This window comes from Mustela putorius, unplaced genomic scaffold (genome assembly GCF_011764305.1).
Source record: "Mustela putorius furo isolate JIRA1106 unplaced genomic scaffold, ASM1176430v1.1 tig00000585_pilon_pilon_pilon, whole genome shotgun sequence".
NCBI classification, from domain to species: domain Eukaryota; kingdom Metazoa; phylum Chordata; class Mammalia; order Carnivora; family Mustelidae; genus Mustela; species Mustela putorius.
The window spans coordinates 12898637-12913749 of record NW_025421424.1 but is presented as its reverse complement, the minus strand read 5'-3'; the positions used below and the strand labels follow the sequence as shown (position 1 = coordinate 12913749).

General features: G+C 40.9%; 1 long non-coding RNA gene across 1 annotated transcript in view; it reads right to left on the bottom strand.

Annotated features, from left to right (window-relative positions):
• The window catches only part of LOC101687235, a 38450-nt gene that overhangs the window by 16413 nt on the left and 6924 nt on the right, over positions 1 to 15113 (bottom strand). The window contains exon 2 of the long non-coding RNA XR_001177101.2: positions 2954 to 3061. This is a non-coding gene — a long non-coding RNA (uncharacterized LOC101687235). The remainder of the gene's footprint in view (positions 1 to 2953; positions 3062 to 15113) is intronic.

Genomic DNA, 15113 nt, shown 5'->3' with positions numbered 1-15113 from the left:
CACCCAGGCACCCCTGTGATTCATCAATCTTACACAATTCACAGCACTCACCATAGCACATACCCTTCCCAATGTCCATCACCCAGTCACATCCATCCCCCCCACCCCCTCCACTCCAGCAACACTCAGTTTGAGTCTCTTACGGTTTGCCCCCCTCTCTGGTTTCATCTTGTTTCATTTTTCCCTCCCTTCCCCTATGATCTTTCATCTTGTTTCTCAAATTCCTCATTTCAGTGAGATCATATGATAATTGTCTTTCTAGGATTGACTTATTTCACTTAGCATAATACCTTCTAGTTCCATCCATGTCATTGTAAATGGCAAGATTTCTTTTTAGATGGCTGCATAATATTCCATTGTATATATATATATACCACATCTTCTTTATCCATTCATCCGGTGATGTGGCTCACCGAGGCTCTTTCCATAGTTTGGCTATTGTGGATAATATATATATTTTTTAAATATTTGGAGGTTTTCTGTTTTTCTTTTCTTTTTTTTTTAAGATTTTATTTATTTATTTGACAGAAATCACAAGTAGGGAGAGAGGCAAGCACAGAGAAAGGGGGAGGCAGGGTCCCTGCTGAGCAGAGAGCCCATGTGGGGCTCAATCCCAGAACCCTGGGATCATGACCTGAGCAGAAGGCAGAGGCTTTAACCCACTGAGCCACCCGGGCGCCCCTGTGGATAATATTTTAATGCTCCTTTAGTGCTGTTGTTGAACGCCTACCAAGCTTGAGAGCTACAGGTCCCTCGGTCCCATCATGCAACAGATAGGAAAAATCCAATTATTTTTCCTGCTGAATTACCCTGCATAAATTCTAGCAGTTTAAGTCAGAGTCCATCAGAAAGAAAGGAGTTTACCTATGTTTTGCTCAACCTTTTGAAAGATGGAAATGAAAATTTCTGTAAATAAAGAATTGCTGCTTAATGCTTTCTTTCATCTCCATTGTAGAGAGACTTAAGTAATTTTTTTTCTATCCCACGGAGGTTCTTGATATACGGTAGTCTCTTTTAAAATGTATCTTTGACCCATTACACGTCAGGCTGTGGAAGAGGAGGTGGGCAGACTGTTTACTCCTGTGAACTTTGTTAAGAGGTTTGTGGTATTAGTCTTTGGGGGGTTTAATCTCTGTACTCACTACATTCAGTTGCTCCTGCCATCATATCAGATGGGGATTTACCTTTTACAGGACCACTTATATCATTCCTTCCCCATCCAACATAGGATGATTTTTACCATTTCTTATGTACAGAAACTAATGGGCATCCTTGGTAAAATGCTGGGAAATGCCTTGCTTTGTTTTTCCAGTCTATACATAGTACTGAACCAAGACAGCAGATATCTCACGGTTGGAATACCCCAGGGGACACTACAACCACCCTCTCCACCCAGAAATTTGTTTTTAGAAGTGAGTGACGTTAACCTTATAGATGATTGACTCAGAAATACAGAATATATGGTTACACCTAGTATAACGTGTCTGGTTAAGACCTGTCTGGGCAGTGGAGAAAAATGTAATGACAGAAAGCTTCAAAGTAAAATTACCCCCTAGGACTTACTAAGAGCTCATTGTGCATAGAACCAGAGTGGAAGAGGCCTCCATAGCCACATAATCTCACTTTCTGTGTCAAAGCAGAACTGAAACTGAAATTAAATAAATGCAGGCATTCAACATTTAGTAGGGAGTTCTGCCAAAAATTGAAATGAGACCACCCAAAAACCTGCCATAAAGGGAATATTTCTTTAACTAAAAGGCTTAGGTTTCCATAACACCTAAATTTGGATTCTTAGATTTCTGAGAAATATCAGTCACTCCTCTAAAATGAACATCCATAATGAGCCAACTGTCTACCCTGTATTGATTTATCAGCACTGGACAAGAACCTGAATCATGTACCCTAATTATGACGAATGCAGTAACTGTGTTATCTACTAACCCAACATAATATCCATAATGTTTCTAGAAATGTCTACAAAGGAGGAAGTTCTACATTTTCCTTGATCGATGAAAACATATAGGTAACTGTAAACATCCCAGAAGTATTGTCTTCTAAGCTAAAATTTCTACCTTCTTCTTGTTAATTACTAATTCACAATACATAATTATGAGTTAGGAAGTATAAAGCACTAGTCTTTACATTACTTTACAGGGATAATACTCATGGGAAAAAGAAAGTACAAGAGTGGTTTTTCCATCTTTCCGAGTCATTTTCTAGAATTTACTCATTCACTCATTCAAGTATTTTTTTAAGCCAGGCACTGTTCTAGTTAGTGCAGACAAAATAGTAAACAACACAGATGCAAATTCTGGCCATCCCAAAGCTTATATTCAGCAAGGGTGTGTGGGGGGGTGGGAGGTGATTAGGGTGGGTATGGGTTTATTCAATCGATTGCAATGTATACCTTTTCCAGAATGCATTTACTAATTAAATTACAAGTCAAAAATACCAAATTATCATATCTAGAATTGTAACGGATATATGTGTTTGCCAGATCCTTCCAACATGGAACAAGAATTGTGGTAACAAATGGCATGAATGCTCTCAACTTAGGAGTTCTCTTAACGTTATATAAAATGGGTTCTTTTAACATGGAAATTTACTTCACAGAGTCCATCCTGGAGTCCATACTGGACCTAAAACACCAGAATTTCTAGGTCAAAAATAAGTACATTTGGGGACACCTGGGTGACTCAGTCGGTTAAGCATCTGACTCTTGATTTCTACTGAGGTCATGATCTTAGGGTTGTGAGACTGAGTCCTGCATTGGGCTCCAACTGGCCAGGGAACTTGCTTAAGATTCTCTCTCTCTCTCAAAAAAAAGGAAAAAACAGGTACATTTTCAAGTTTTTAGCTCACAGTATAAAATGTGCCTTTAGAAAGTCTGAGTCAATTTGCCCTCCTATCCGCAGTGCAAGAATACCCATTTCAACCACAGACGTGCACTCACCAGTACTGGATATTTTTCACTGGATCTTTTTCATCACGATAGGTAGAAAACAGTATCCCATGGTTCTCACAGTTTGTGTATAGCATGGACAGTTGTAGAGAGACTTAGCTGTTGGAGAATCAGACAAGTCAGTGAGCTTTCAAAATTTCAATGTGATTTTTCTGTCACTATAATCTTGGGTCTTAAAAGCTTTGTGTTTGTCTGAGAACATGGAGCCCCTTTGTTGAGTTACCTCTGGATTCAAAATATAAAGTACCTCTAAACGAGCCTGGCACTTGATGCTTGATTTCCTAAACATCCAGTCTGGCTCTATTTGCGCTCTGGCCCACTTTGGCAATTAAATTCATGGAGGCTTACTTGGTTGCAAGTGACAGAAACTAGACTCTATGTTATGCAAGGAAAGAGGAAAAGCGATTGGCTCAAATAACTGGGAAGTCAAGAGGCAGGTCTAGAATGGATTGATTCAGAAGCTCTACCAATGTCAATTCACACCTTCTCCCTCCCTCTTACCTCTACACCCCTCACCCTTTTCTCCACTTGTCTCCATCATTCTTTATTCTTCATGTTCTAGCAGCCTTCCCTGCCAGCTCCTACAGAGATTGTCCAAAAAGAACAAGGGCCTGATTTAGGTGTTTGGCTATCCCTAGACAAACACATTTGCCCAAACCAAGCCATCTGCCCACCTCTGTGGACTTTGAATAGAATATGAGGTAACTATGTGGAATTTAAGAAATAAAACAGAGGATCATAGGGGAAGGGGGGGGAATAAAACAAGACAAATCAGGGAGGGAGACAAACCATAAGAGACTCTTAACCATAGGAAACAAACTGAGGGTTGTCGGCGGGGGTGGGGGGGTGAGGGTAGGGATGGGGTAACAGGGTGATGGGCATTAAGAAGGGCACATGATGTAATGAACACTCGGTGTTATATAAGACTGATGAATCACCAAACTCTCCCTCTGAAACTAATAATATACTTGTGTTACTTAATTGAATTTGAATTTAAAAACAATAATAATAGGGATGCCCAGGTGGCTCAGTTGATTAAGAGTTTGCCTCTGGCTCAGGTTATGATCCCAGGGTTCTAGAATCGAGTCCCACATCAGGCTCCCTGCTCAGTGGGGAGCCTGCTTCCACCTCTGCCTGCTACTCCCCCTGCTTGTGCTCTCTCTCTGACAAATAAATAAATAAAATCTTTAAAGAGAATAATAATAATAATAAAGGAAGGTATGAGGTGGGGAAGAATACATTTTGATTAATAGCTGTGCTCAGACGATGTGAAATGGAGGAGGAGTTCACCAAAGGAAGCAGACAGGGAAGTTCATTAGACAGACAAACTATAGTAACCAACTTTGTCTCCACATTACGCCATGTCAGTTACATATACCACAAACCATGACACCCTGCTTCCCTGGGGCTTTGATCTTTGCTTTCTGCCTGTCACACTTGTGTTTCCCACTCTGCTTGGGCTGTCCATGGAACCCAACCATCTGTTGACCCCTTCCAGATCAACTATCCCAGCTTAATGACTGAGGCTTATGAATTCTCTCCTCTCTACCCCAGTCAACAATAGCAAATTAGAATAAGAGATGCCACCTTGATAAAGCAACACTTTCTCGGGCTTCTGTATTCAGAATTCATTCTTCATCAAATATCTGTGGGCATTTGAGACAGCCACATGGGAGAATGCCAGATGGTGGAGGACTGGGTTTGTTTGGGGCTGTGAGGTAGCTAATTAAGCTGTGGAGTCTACATAGGGTGAAGGTAAGAAGGAAAGTGAACATAAGGGAAGGACGATAGAGAGAAATCAATGGCAGATACACTTCCCTGAGGGTAGCTCCACTTGCCTTTTCCCCTAAGACTCACCCCAGCAGGAGCCCTGAACACTCTGCCCTAAGCTCCCCAAACAGAACCCTCCCTACAACTTGCTTTCAGTGCCATCCCTCAAGAATAATCCTTCTCAGGGTGCCTGGGTGGCTAAGTGGGTTGAGGTCTCTGCCTTCAGCTCAGGTCATGATCTCAGGGTCCTGGGATCTAGCCCCACATCGGGCTTTCAGCTTAGCAGGGAGCCTGCTTACCCTTCTCTGCCTGCCTCTCTGCCTATTTGTGATCTCTTTCCCTTTGTGTCAAATAAATAAATAAAAACTTAAAAAGAAAAGAGAGAGAGAATAATCCTTTTCTAGAACTCTAATACAACCACCTTATTGAGTAGGTCATGAAGTAGGTTTCCACCATCCTCATTACAATAAACAGATCTGACTGGTCCTTGAAAAGAACTCACCATTTAGCAGAATGTGTACTACCATTTTAGTATTTACTGTATTTCCTTGATGTCATTTCATTACTCTTGCGACTCTTTTATTCCCTATTTTCAAAAACTTTTAAAATGTTTTAATTTTAATTCCAGTTAGTTAACATATAATGTTATATTTGTTTCATGTGTACAATATATTGACTCAACAATTCCATATCTGGTGCTCATCACAGGTTCTTTCCTTAATCCCCATCACCTATATAACCCATCCACCCACCCCCACCTCCTTTCAGGTAATCATTAGTTTGTTCTCTAGTTATAAGATTCTTGGTTTCTCTCTCTTTTTTCCCCCCTTTTGCTCTTAAATTCTTAAATTCCTTAAATATCAAATATAAATGAAGTCATATGGTATTTGTCTTTTTCTGACTGACTTATTTCACTTAGCATAATACTAAGCATAATACATAATACATCCATCCAGATCATTGCAAATGGCAAGATTTCATTCTTTTTTTATGGCTGAACTATATTCCACCATATGTATCACATCTTATTTATCCATTCATCAATCAACAGACATTTGGGCTGCTTCCATACCTTGGCTATCGTAAATAATACTGCTATAAAATAGGGGTACATGTTTCTCCTTAGAATCATCCTTTTTCCTTAAGTAGGCTCCAGGCCCAGTTCTTATACAGAACTTTCATAGAACAAATGTACTGTGGTGCCTGGGTGGTTCAGTCCATTAAGCATCTGCCTTCGGCTCAGGTCATGATCCCAGGTCCTTGGATCGAGCCCCGCATCGGGTTCCCTGCTTGACCGGAAGCCTGCTTCTCCGTCTCCCACTCCCCGTTTGTGCTCCTTCTCTCGCTGTGTCTCAGTCAAATAAATAAATAAAATCTTAAAAAAAAAAAAAAAAAAAGAAAGAAGCATCAGTGTGCATTAAGGCCATACTCCAAAGAATGGAAGGGAAGATTTATGCCCCTTCTCCGGTTTCTTCTTTTCTCAACAGCACCCCACTGCCACCCTCTGCCTCCGACCCCCCAACATCTGACACTTCCAGCCAGTCTCTGAAGTGCACCTTTCAGTACCTTTCAGTCAGTCAGTCAGTCACTCAACAAATGCTCTATATCTACCAAGTGCCAGGGCTGGGCTTTCAGATGTAAGATTAGCTCACGCTTATGGGAGATTCCCATTCAAGTCACTTTGACCTTAAAGATCCATCTCCGAAGAGAACCAATATTATCTGTAATCTTACAAATGTAGAAACTGAGATATAGAGAGGTTAAATAACTTGTCTAAAATAACAAACTCATAGATTTGGAACTGGCATTTTTTCCAAATCTCCTGCTCTTTCTCTCTGCTTAACAGTGCAATCTCTTTAAAAATGCAAATTCACTGGGGATGGGTTGTATTTGGCAGAGGCTAAGATTTTAATTCCATGCTTCTTTCTTTCCAGGTATTCTGTCCATAATTCTGACAGTGGATGTGGCAGTTTGCCAGGCTGGGGATCATGGAGAGCAGCTCTCAAATCCCCCCAGGTTTTATCTAGAAATAAAACAATCCATAGTGATTTTCTAATATTACCTGTTAAGTAACACATTGATATGAATGAGTCAAAGATTTAAGTAAAACATTGATATGTGTGAGTCAAAGAAACAATTTAAAGAAATAGAAAAAAAATTAGATAAGGTCAGTAGAAAGAGCACGGCAATAGGAAGTAATGGATCTAGGCTTAATTCTTAGTTCTATCACTGATACATTGGGCAATTTATTTCCACCTCTTGAGGCCTCTGTTGCAAAAAAAAGAGACTTTTAATTAGATTCTTTCTAATACCCCTTCCAGCTCTAAAATCCTATGATCTTGATATACGCTTTATGAAATGTAATTTATCTTTCATTTCCCTTTTTTTCCTCTAAGGAGAGATTTTCAACTTGTTCTTACTTAAAGTGCCTGGGACACTGAAAAGCCCCAGAGTTTAAGAAACGATTTTCTTCCGCTGGAATTCTGCCCCTGGAAAGATCCTCATCGGCAAGGCCGTTCCTTGTTTCATTGTTATAGAGGTGCTCCCACCCCAGCAGCAGCCTGCTCCCCTTAAAACAACAGCAGTAAGATCTGGAAGCAACCTCAGTGCCCACAGATAGATGACAGAGTGCAGAAGACATGGTATCTATACAATGCTCTATCACTCAGCCATAAAGAAGAATAAGATCTTGCTACTTGTGATAGCATTAATGGACCCAGAGAAAGACAACCACCATATGATCTCATTCATATGTGGAATCTAAAAAAAAAAAAGAAGAAAAAAAAGAATAAACAAGCGAAAAGCAGAATCAAACCTATAAATACAGAGAACAAACTGAGGGTTGCCAAAGGGGAAGGGAGTGGGGGGAGGAGCGAAATAGATAAAGGGGGTTAAGTGGTACAAACGTGCAGATAAAAAACAAATAAGTCACAAGGATGAAAAGAATAGCACAAGGAATATAATCCATGGTATTGTGATAGCATTGTATGGTGACAGACGGCAGCTACACTTACTATGGTACACACTGAGTAATGTATAAAATTGTCAAATCAGTATGTTGTACACCCGAAACTAATATAACACTGTATGTTTTTTGAAAATCAGGCAGAGTAGGGGCTCTGAGTCAGCGACACATTGCTATGCTCATAGCTGTGAGATTAATGTGTCATGGAAGAAGTGGTCCCTCCATTCTGTCCCTCCTCCTCTTCCTGGGGAGATTGTGGGGAGATTAGAGATAGCACTGATGAAGTCTGTGGGGAGTGGGGACTCTACATGCCCAACAAGTGGGAATTTTTCCTTTCCTGACACAGGAGCCTTAATCTTTGGGTTTAGGGTTCTTCCTTTGATGCAGTCTATCTTAATGACAGTATAATTGAATCAAAAGTTTGTTGGTTTTTTTTTAAGATTTTTTATTTATTTGACAGAGAGAGATCACAAGTAGGCAGAGAGGCAGGCAGAGAAAGAGGGGGAAGCAGGCTCCCTGTTGAGCAGAGAGCCCGACGTGGGGCTCAATCCCGGGACCCTGGGATCATGACCCAAAGCAAAGGCAGAGGCTTTAACCCACTAACCACCCAGGCGCCCCTCAAAAGTGTTTTTAAAGGTTTTTAACCCACTTGATTTCTTTCTTTTCTTTACTCACCATTGTTGATGTGATGCAAAACGTCTTTTAAAAGATTTGAATGAACAGAAAGAAAAGAGATATATAAAGCAAGGTCTGGAAGGTTCCTAAACCTATGAGTTTCTGTCTCTATGGATTTGGGGTGCACCACCTTCCCTGCACATGGAGGTGATCACCAACCTGAAAGCTCTCTGAACCCTGTACCTTTGGGATTTTTATGGAGGCTTCATCTTATAGGCATGACTGATTATTAATTCTATTTCTAGCTCCTTCCTCTCTCTGAAGAATGAGGGTGGTGAGGCTGAAAGTTCCAAGTTTCTAATCATGGTTTGGTCTTTCTAGTGAACAACGACCACCCAGGAGGCCACCATAAACAGTCACCTCATTAGAACAAAAGATATTCCTATCGCCCAAGAAATCCCAAGGGATTTAGGATTTCTGCAGTAGACACACCTATCACTTAGGAAATTATAACATCTTATCAGGAACTGAGGTCGAAGAGCAAATACAAGTAGGAGCCAGAGGTAGAGACAAAAAAATATATTTCTTATTACTTCGCTATGTAGTATTCATCAAGTAACTTTAAAAACTGAATTAGAAAGTAATCTTAAATTTTTTTAAGATGACAAATACAAATGCCCATTCTAAATGATTATCTCATACCTATTTCTTTTACTTCCATGTGTTTTTTAATTGAAGTATAGTTGACATACAATGTTATATTAGTTTCAGGTATACAATATAGTGATTTAAGAACTCTATACCTGGGGTGTCTGGGTGACTCAGTGGGTTAAGCCTCTGTCTTCAGCTCAGGTCATGATCCCAAGATATCTATATCTTAAATATAGATAAAGATATAGATATAAATATATTTTAAAGATTTCATTTCTTTATTTGACATACAGAGATCACACGAAGGCAGAGAAGCACAGAGAGAGAGAGAGAGGAAGGGAAGCAGGCTCCCTGCAGAGCAGAGAGCCTGATGTGGGGCTCCATCCCAGGACCCTGGGATCATGACCTGAGCCGAAGACAGAGGCTTTAACCCACTGAGCCACCCAGGCGCCCCTAGACCTTACGTTTCTTAAGTTATGAGGGCTGCATTTAGCTCACCTTAAAAAAAATTATTTATTTATTTGAGAGAGAGAACACGAGCAGGGGGAAGGGCAGAGAGAGAGGGAGAAGTGGGCTCCCTGCTGAGCAGGGAGCCTGATGATACCAGGATCAATCCCAGAACCCTGGGATCATGACCTGAGCTAAAGGCAGATGCTTAGCCAACTGAGCCACCCAAGTGCCCCTATTTCACCTTGAAATATCACGCAGTCAGTAGATGCTAAGTAAATATTTGTAGAATGAATGAATTATGAATTTAGGAGAAAAAAAGAACCCTAAGCAATTAATTAATTAATTATTTTTGGTCTCACCAAAAGAGCTTTCATAGTGGGACCTCTAGACCAGGTAGGTAGAAAGAAAGATGACTTCCTAACTAACTAACAAGAAGGAAGCTTTTAAAGGGTAAATAAGATTGTCCACCCAGGGGTACCTCTAGCCAAAATTCTGAAGAATGTGGGTGCCATTAGTGCCTCCCTCTTCCTTTTTCAGTGCTCTTTCCCTTCCTTTCAAGTTGTCTCTCCTTGAGCCTTTGGTCTGCCAGGGCCAGTCCACTGCCTCCTGCTTCCTTCAGACAGATGCATCCAGCTGTCAGATTTTTTTTGGTTGCAACAAGCAGAAACTAATTCTCGCTCACTTTGTCCAAAACAAACAAACAACTAGAAGGATATGGGTTAATTCACTTAACTGAAGAAGAGTTGGAGGTTTGGGCTTCAGAATGGGTAGGAATTAGAAGAGCTCTGGGAATCTTGGTGGTAGGATCTGATGAAGAATCTTGGGAGGGTGCTGCTCTTGGGATGATGGATCCAGCTGTTTCTTTGCATCTTTCCCAGGACTCATATCTAGGAAAAAGTATATTTGACTGGCCCAGCCTTGGACAGGGAAGGGTGAGCACCTTCACTGAAAGTTGTCAGACATAAATCCAACAAGAGGCAGGGGTCCCGCAAAGCAAAATCCGAGTACTCAAACCAGAATAGATACTGGCAGGAAAAAATAATAGATGTCCATGGTGACTGCCATTATGATTACTGCTCCATAGCAATGTGCTTCTGCATCTTTCCTTTTCTTCTCCATCTTCATCTCACCCTCCAGCCTGGTCCACCCATGAAGACCTAAATATCCAGTATCTCAATTCTCCTTTGTTGATGGTATTGAAAACATGCCTGTCTCAAGTCTTTGACAAACTTGTGGGTTTTTTAATAGAATACTTATGGTTAAAAAATTAATTAGAGTATGTCATCAGTGATATTATAATAGCATTGCACGGTGACAGATGGTAGCTATACTTGTAGTGAGCACTGCATAACCTTTAGAGAAGCTGAATCACTATGTTGTACACCTGAAACTAATGTAAATGGGTAACAACTATACTCAAGTAAAAAAAAAAAAAATTTTAAGGATCGTTTTCCCCCCAAAGATTTATTTATTTTAGAGAGAGAGAGCATGCAAGTGTTGGGGGGGCACAGAGAGGGAGAGAGAATCTTAAGCAGACTCCACACTGAGCACAAAACCCCAAGAGGGGCTCGATGCCACCACCCTGAGATCATGACCTGAGCCGAAAATCAGACACTTAATTGAATGCACCACTCAGGCATCCCTCAAAAATTTTTTTTTGAAAAATGAATTAGTGTATTACCCACACTAAGGTTAGTTTAATTTTAAAAAATGATCTTCTTTAAAACTCAAAGGGTGATGGAAGAATATCGATGCCTGTGTGGGGCAAGGTGAATACAGATATGCAAGCAGAGGAGCTCTCAGACCACTCCTTCAAATCAAGTACTTGGCCTACAAATAGGTTTCATTGTGGTTCTTACTATCTTTGTCTCCTCACCCTAAGGGAAGAAAAAATCACATGCAATTACTTCTTAAGGATAATAGCTGCAAATATCAACTACAACATTTGATACAGCATATGGTTTATAAATAAAAGATTCTACACTTATGTTTAAATATTGGTAATCCAACAGTGAGACTGGTTGGTCAGCTTAGGTGTCCCTCATCAGGAGAGAGGGCTGAGAAGATTTAAGAAAAAATCTAAGTAGAAAGTGACACGGGAGAAACAAGAACTCTGCCAAGTCCCTGGTCTCTGCTTTATCAGGCAGAAACACTCCACAGATTCTTTGAGGTCTGGAGCCCTCAAAGTTGAGAAATGCCCCAAATAAATAGCGTCTTGAGCCAAAAGCTCATTCTTATAGAGGCTTCTACCAAGGTCTCTGCTGAAAGTCAGGAGGCCATTCCAAGTAGAAAACGGTTCTCTATACTCTGACCAACGTATTGGCCAACAATTAACAACCAATTCAGCATCTGACCTCACTATCCCAGCCTGGGAATAGAGAAGCAGCAGGAAAGGAAAGGCTAGCAGAAGCCAATGATAAAAACTCACCAGACCATCAGATTTCCTTACACATTCCCTGTGCTTAATCTAAACCCAGCTGCTTAATCTCTGGCTGGGTGGCTGGTCTAGCTCTCCTACCCACAATTGTTCCAGCTGTCAGTTAGGGCCAGTGAGTCACCACTGCAGAGAGATAAGCATCCTGCTACAGAGACAAACCCAAGTATCATCCTGGGAATGCTTATCATTTTTTTCTCACACCGCAAATGCTCCACTCAGCTTTTTCCATCTGGCATTTCAGCGCCTGAAAAGTTTCAAACTTGGGAGTGCAGTCCACGTTGAGCTTCAGAGAGCTTTGCATCTCTTTGAGGCTTCTGATTTTTACAGTGCTACAGGGAAATCACAAAGAATACCAGTGACCACTGCACTATAGGCAACAAAGTCTGCTGTGGGCGAAGCCCTGTGTTGTGCTGGGGATGCCTACAGTGTGGTATCCAGCATTATAGTGCTGAAGATTTAATAAAATTACCTCGCAAATGAGTACTAAATGAACAATAGATATTTCATTGGCTGTAGAAACTTTAACAATAGGCAGGCATCACTCAGAATGAGATTATAAAGGGGAAGAAGAGCAAACAAAAGAAGTAAGAACATGACATACATTGAAACATACTTTGGCATGGATGACCTAAAAATACAACACATGGAGTGGAAGAAGCAGCCTGTGAGGACTAAGACATCCTCCCCATGCAAAGTGGAGCTCAGGCATTCCAGGCACTGAGCAGACTTGCCAGAAGAAAAGAGTATAGGGGTGCAGCGTAAAAGCCCAGGTGTGGGGTCCAGGAGTCAACAAAGGGAAGTTATCGGGTCCATGAGATTCCTTGAAAATGGGAACCAGGGCTTTCAAACTGGGTAAAAATGAATCAAGGGAATGAGAGACTGGAAACCCAAAACAGCTGACTAAATCTCCCTAGTACTCCTGTTAGACCCATGACGGTCCTACCCATGGAATCACTTTCCCCATCAATAAAATAGGTGTAATATTAGGGGTGCCTGGGTGGCTCAGTGGGTTAAAGCCTCTGTCTTCAGCTCAGGTCATGGTCCAAGGGTCTTGAGATGGAGCCCCGAATCAGGCTCTCTGCTCAGCAGGGAGCCTGCTTCCTCCTCTCTCTCTGCCTGCCTCTCTGCCTCCTTGTGATCTGTCTGTCAAATAAATAAATAAAATCTTTAAAAAAAATAAAAAATAAAATAAAATAGGTGTAATAATAGCCCCATGGGAACACCTTGCTGGGAAGAGTAAATGAAACCAAGCACACGTAGATATCTACCAGAATTACATGCAAAAAACATGTTTAAAAAAAATCCAATACATTATAGGTTGATTTTGTTTTTAAGATTTTATTTATTCATTTGACAGAGATCACAAGTAGGCAGAGAGGCAGGCAGAGAGAGGGAGAAGCAGGCTCCCAGCTGAACAGGGAGTCCGATGTGAGGGTCGATCCCAGGACCCTGAGATCATGACCTGAGCTGAAGGCAGAGGCTTAACACTCTGAGCCATCCAGGCACCCCCATTATAGGTTTTTTATTTTAAAATATTCTATTACATAATAGAATATTACATAGGTTATGAATATTCTATATTCATTATAAGGTATTATTCAATTACATAATAATGAAGCCAATAGCTTTAACTTTTTTCCCCTTAAAAATGTACAAGTAAGACTGCCATTTTTTACTTTCATTCCTCATCTCCTGGTAAATATGATATTCAATTGCTTTTCAAAGTACTGCTTATCATCTCTGTATACTTACTGATATATATGTATGCTATCATAACAGTATGATAGACTATCACAGAAGCTATTACATAATAGTATGATAAACTATTTACTATGTAGAAGAAACTAAATAAACCAAAGACAGACCTCTGATTTATCCTAATAGCACAATAGAACAATGAAGACCATGAGTGGATTCAGGGGTCATTCTCTGACCGCAGGCATTGTTCTGGGCTGAGGATGAATCCTATCCATTCAAAAAGGAGAGAAGAGTAGAGGATGCTATTTTAGATAGGTGGTCCAGGAAAGGTCTGAGATGGAAATATCTGAGCTGCAATCTGAATGCTAAGAGGTATTTTTGGTTATTTGGGGAAAGCTTTCCAGGCACGGGGAATGTGAAGACCTGAGGCCAGCATGAACTTGGGTTGTGGCAGACAGCAGAAATGGCCACACTGCTGGAGCAGGGTGTGGTGACAGAAGAGATCAGAGAAGCAGCCAGAAGTCAGAATTTAAATGCCAAAGGTCAGTTCATCGCAGAAACCCTGACTTGAAGGGTAAAGTTGAGATAGGTTGGTAGTGTGGTAGTGGGAATATGAAGAATCTTCTATTAAAAAAAAAAAAAGTGGCTGGGGAAAGTGAGAAGGAGCAAAGAAGTAGGATTGCAGAGATGAGGTGGGAAAGAGTGTTCTCAGAAGGTAATCTCATGGCCTGATTCTCTATCTCACCAGAGGTCTTTAACCCCACATTGTTGATCATTTAGCTTGGATCTTGAAATGCGTACCTATTTTCTATTTAAATATGAAGCCCCTTGAATTCGAAGGGAACCTTAAACTACATAAATATACTTTCCTCTTAACTTGATAGAATCTTGCAATCTTTCATATTTTTTTTGATGATACATCTCTTACCAATATTTAAAAAGATATCCCACTGAATTTTGGACACTTCAATTGGCTTTGCCTAACCCTGTTAAAACTTTTCAGGCCATTTTACTAACAAGTGAAAAAGCAAAGAAATCAAGGATGTGTACAAGTTGAGAGGCACATAGAACAGTTGAGGGCACAGACTCTAGAAACTGACTTCCTGGGTCTGGATCCAGCTTTGCCTTTTACTGGTTATATGACCTTGGAAAAGTTGATGAATACCTCCTAGATCGTGTGTTGGGTTTGGTTCAGGTCTGCTGCAGATGTATTTGTTCTGGGGTCAAGGCTGTAGGGGCATGTTCATCTCATGCAGCCCACCATGGTGAGAGCCAGGCCAAAGCCTACAAGCATATTCACGTCCTCTAACAGTACATTGGCTGAGACAAGTCATGTGGTGCCAAAAAACCCAGCACCAGTAGTTCAGGTAAAAGAGTTGATATTTGCTGGACAGTCGATGGTGCAATCACCAAGGATAATGACATGAGTCATGTGAGGAGGAAGACAGTAAGCCAGGGCTGAAGTCATCCAAGCATGCACTGAATAAGAAGACTTGTAAGGACAATTAAGGACAATTATGGGACAATTTCTCTTCCCATGCAGCCCATTCAAATACGTTTTGTGG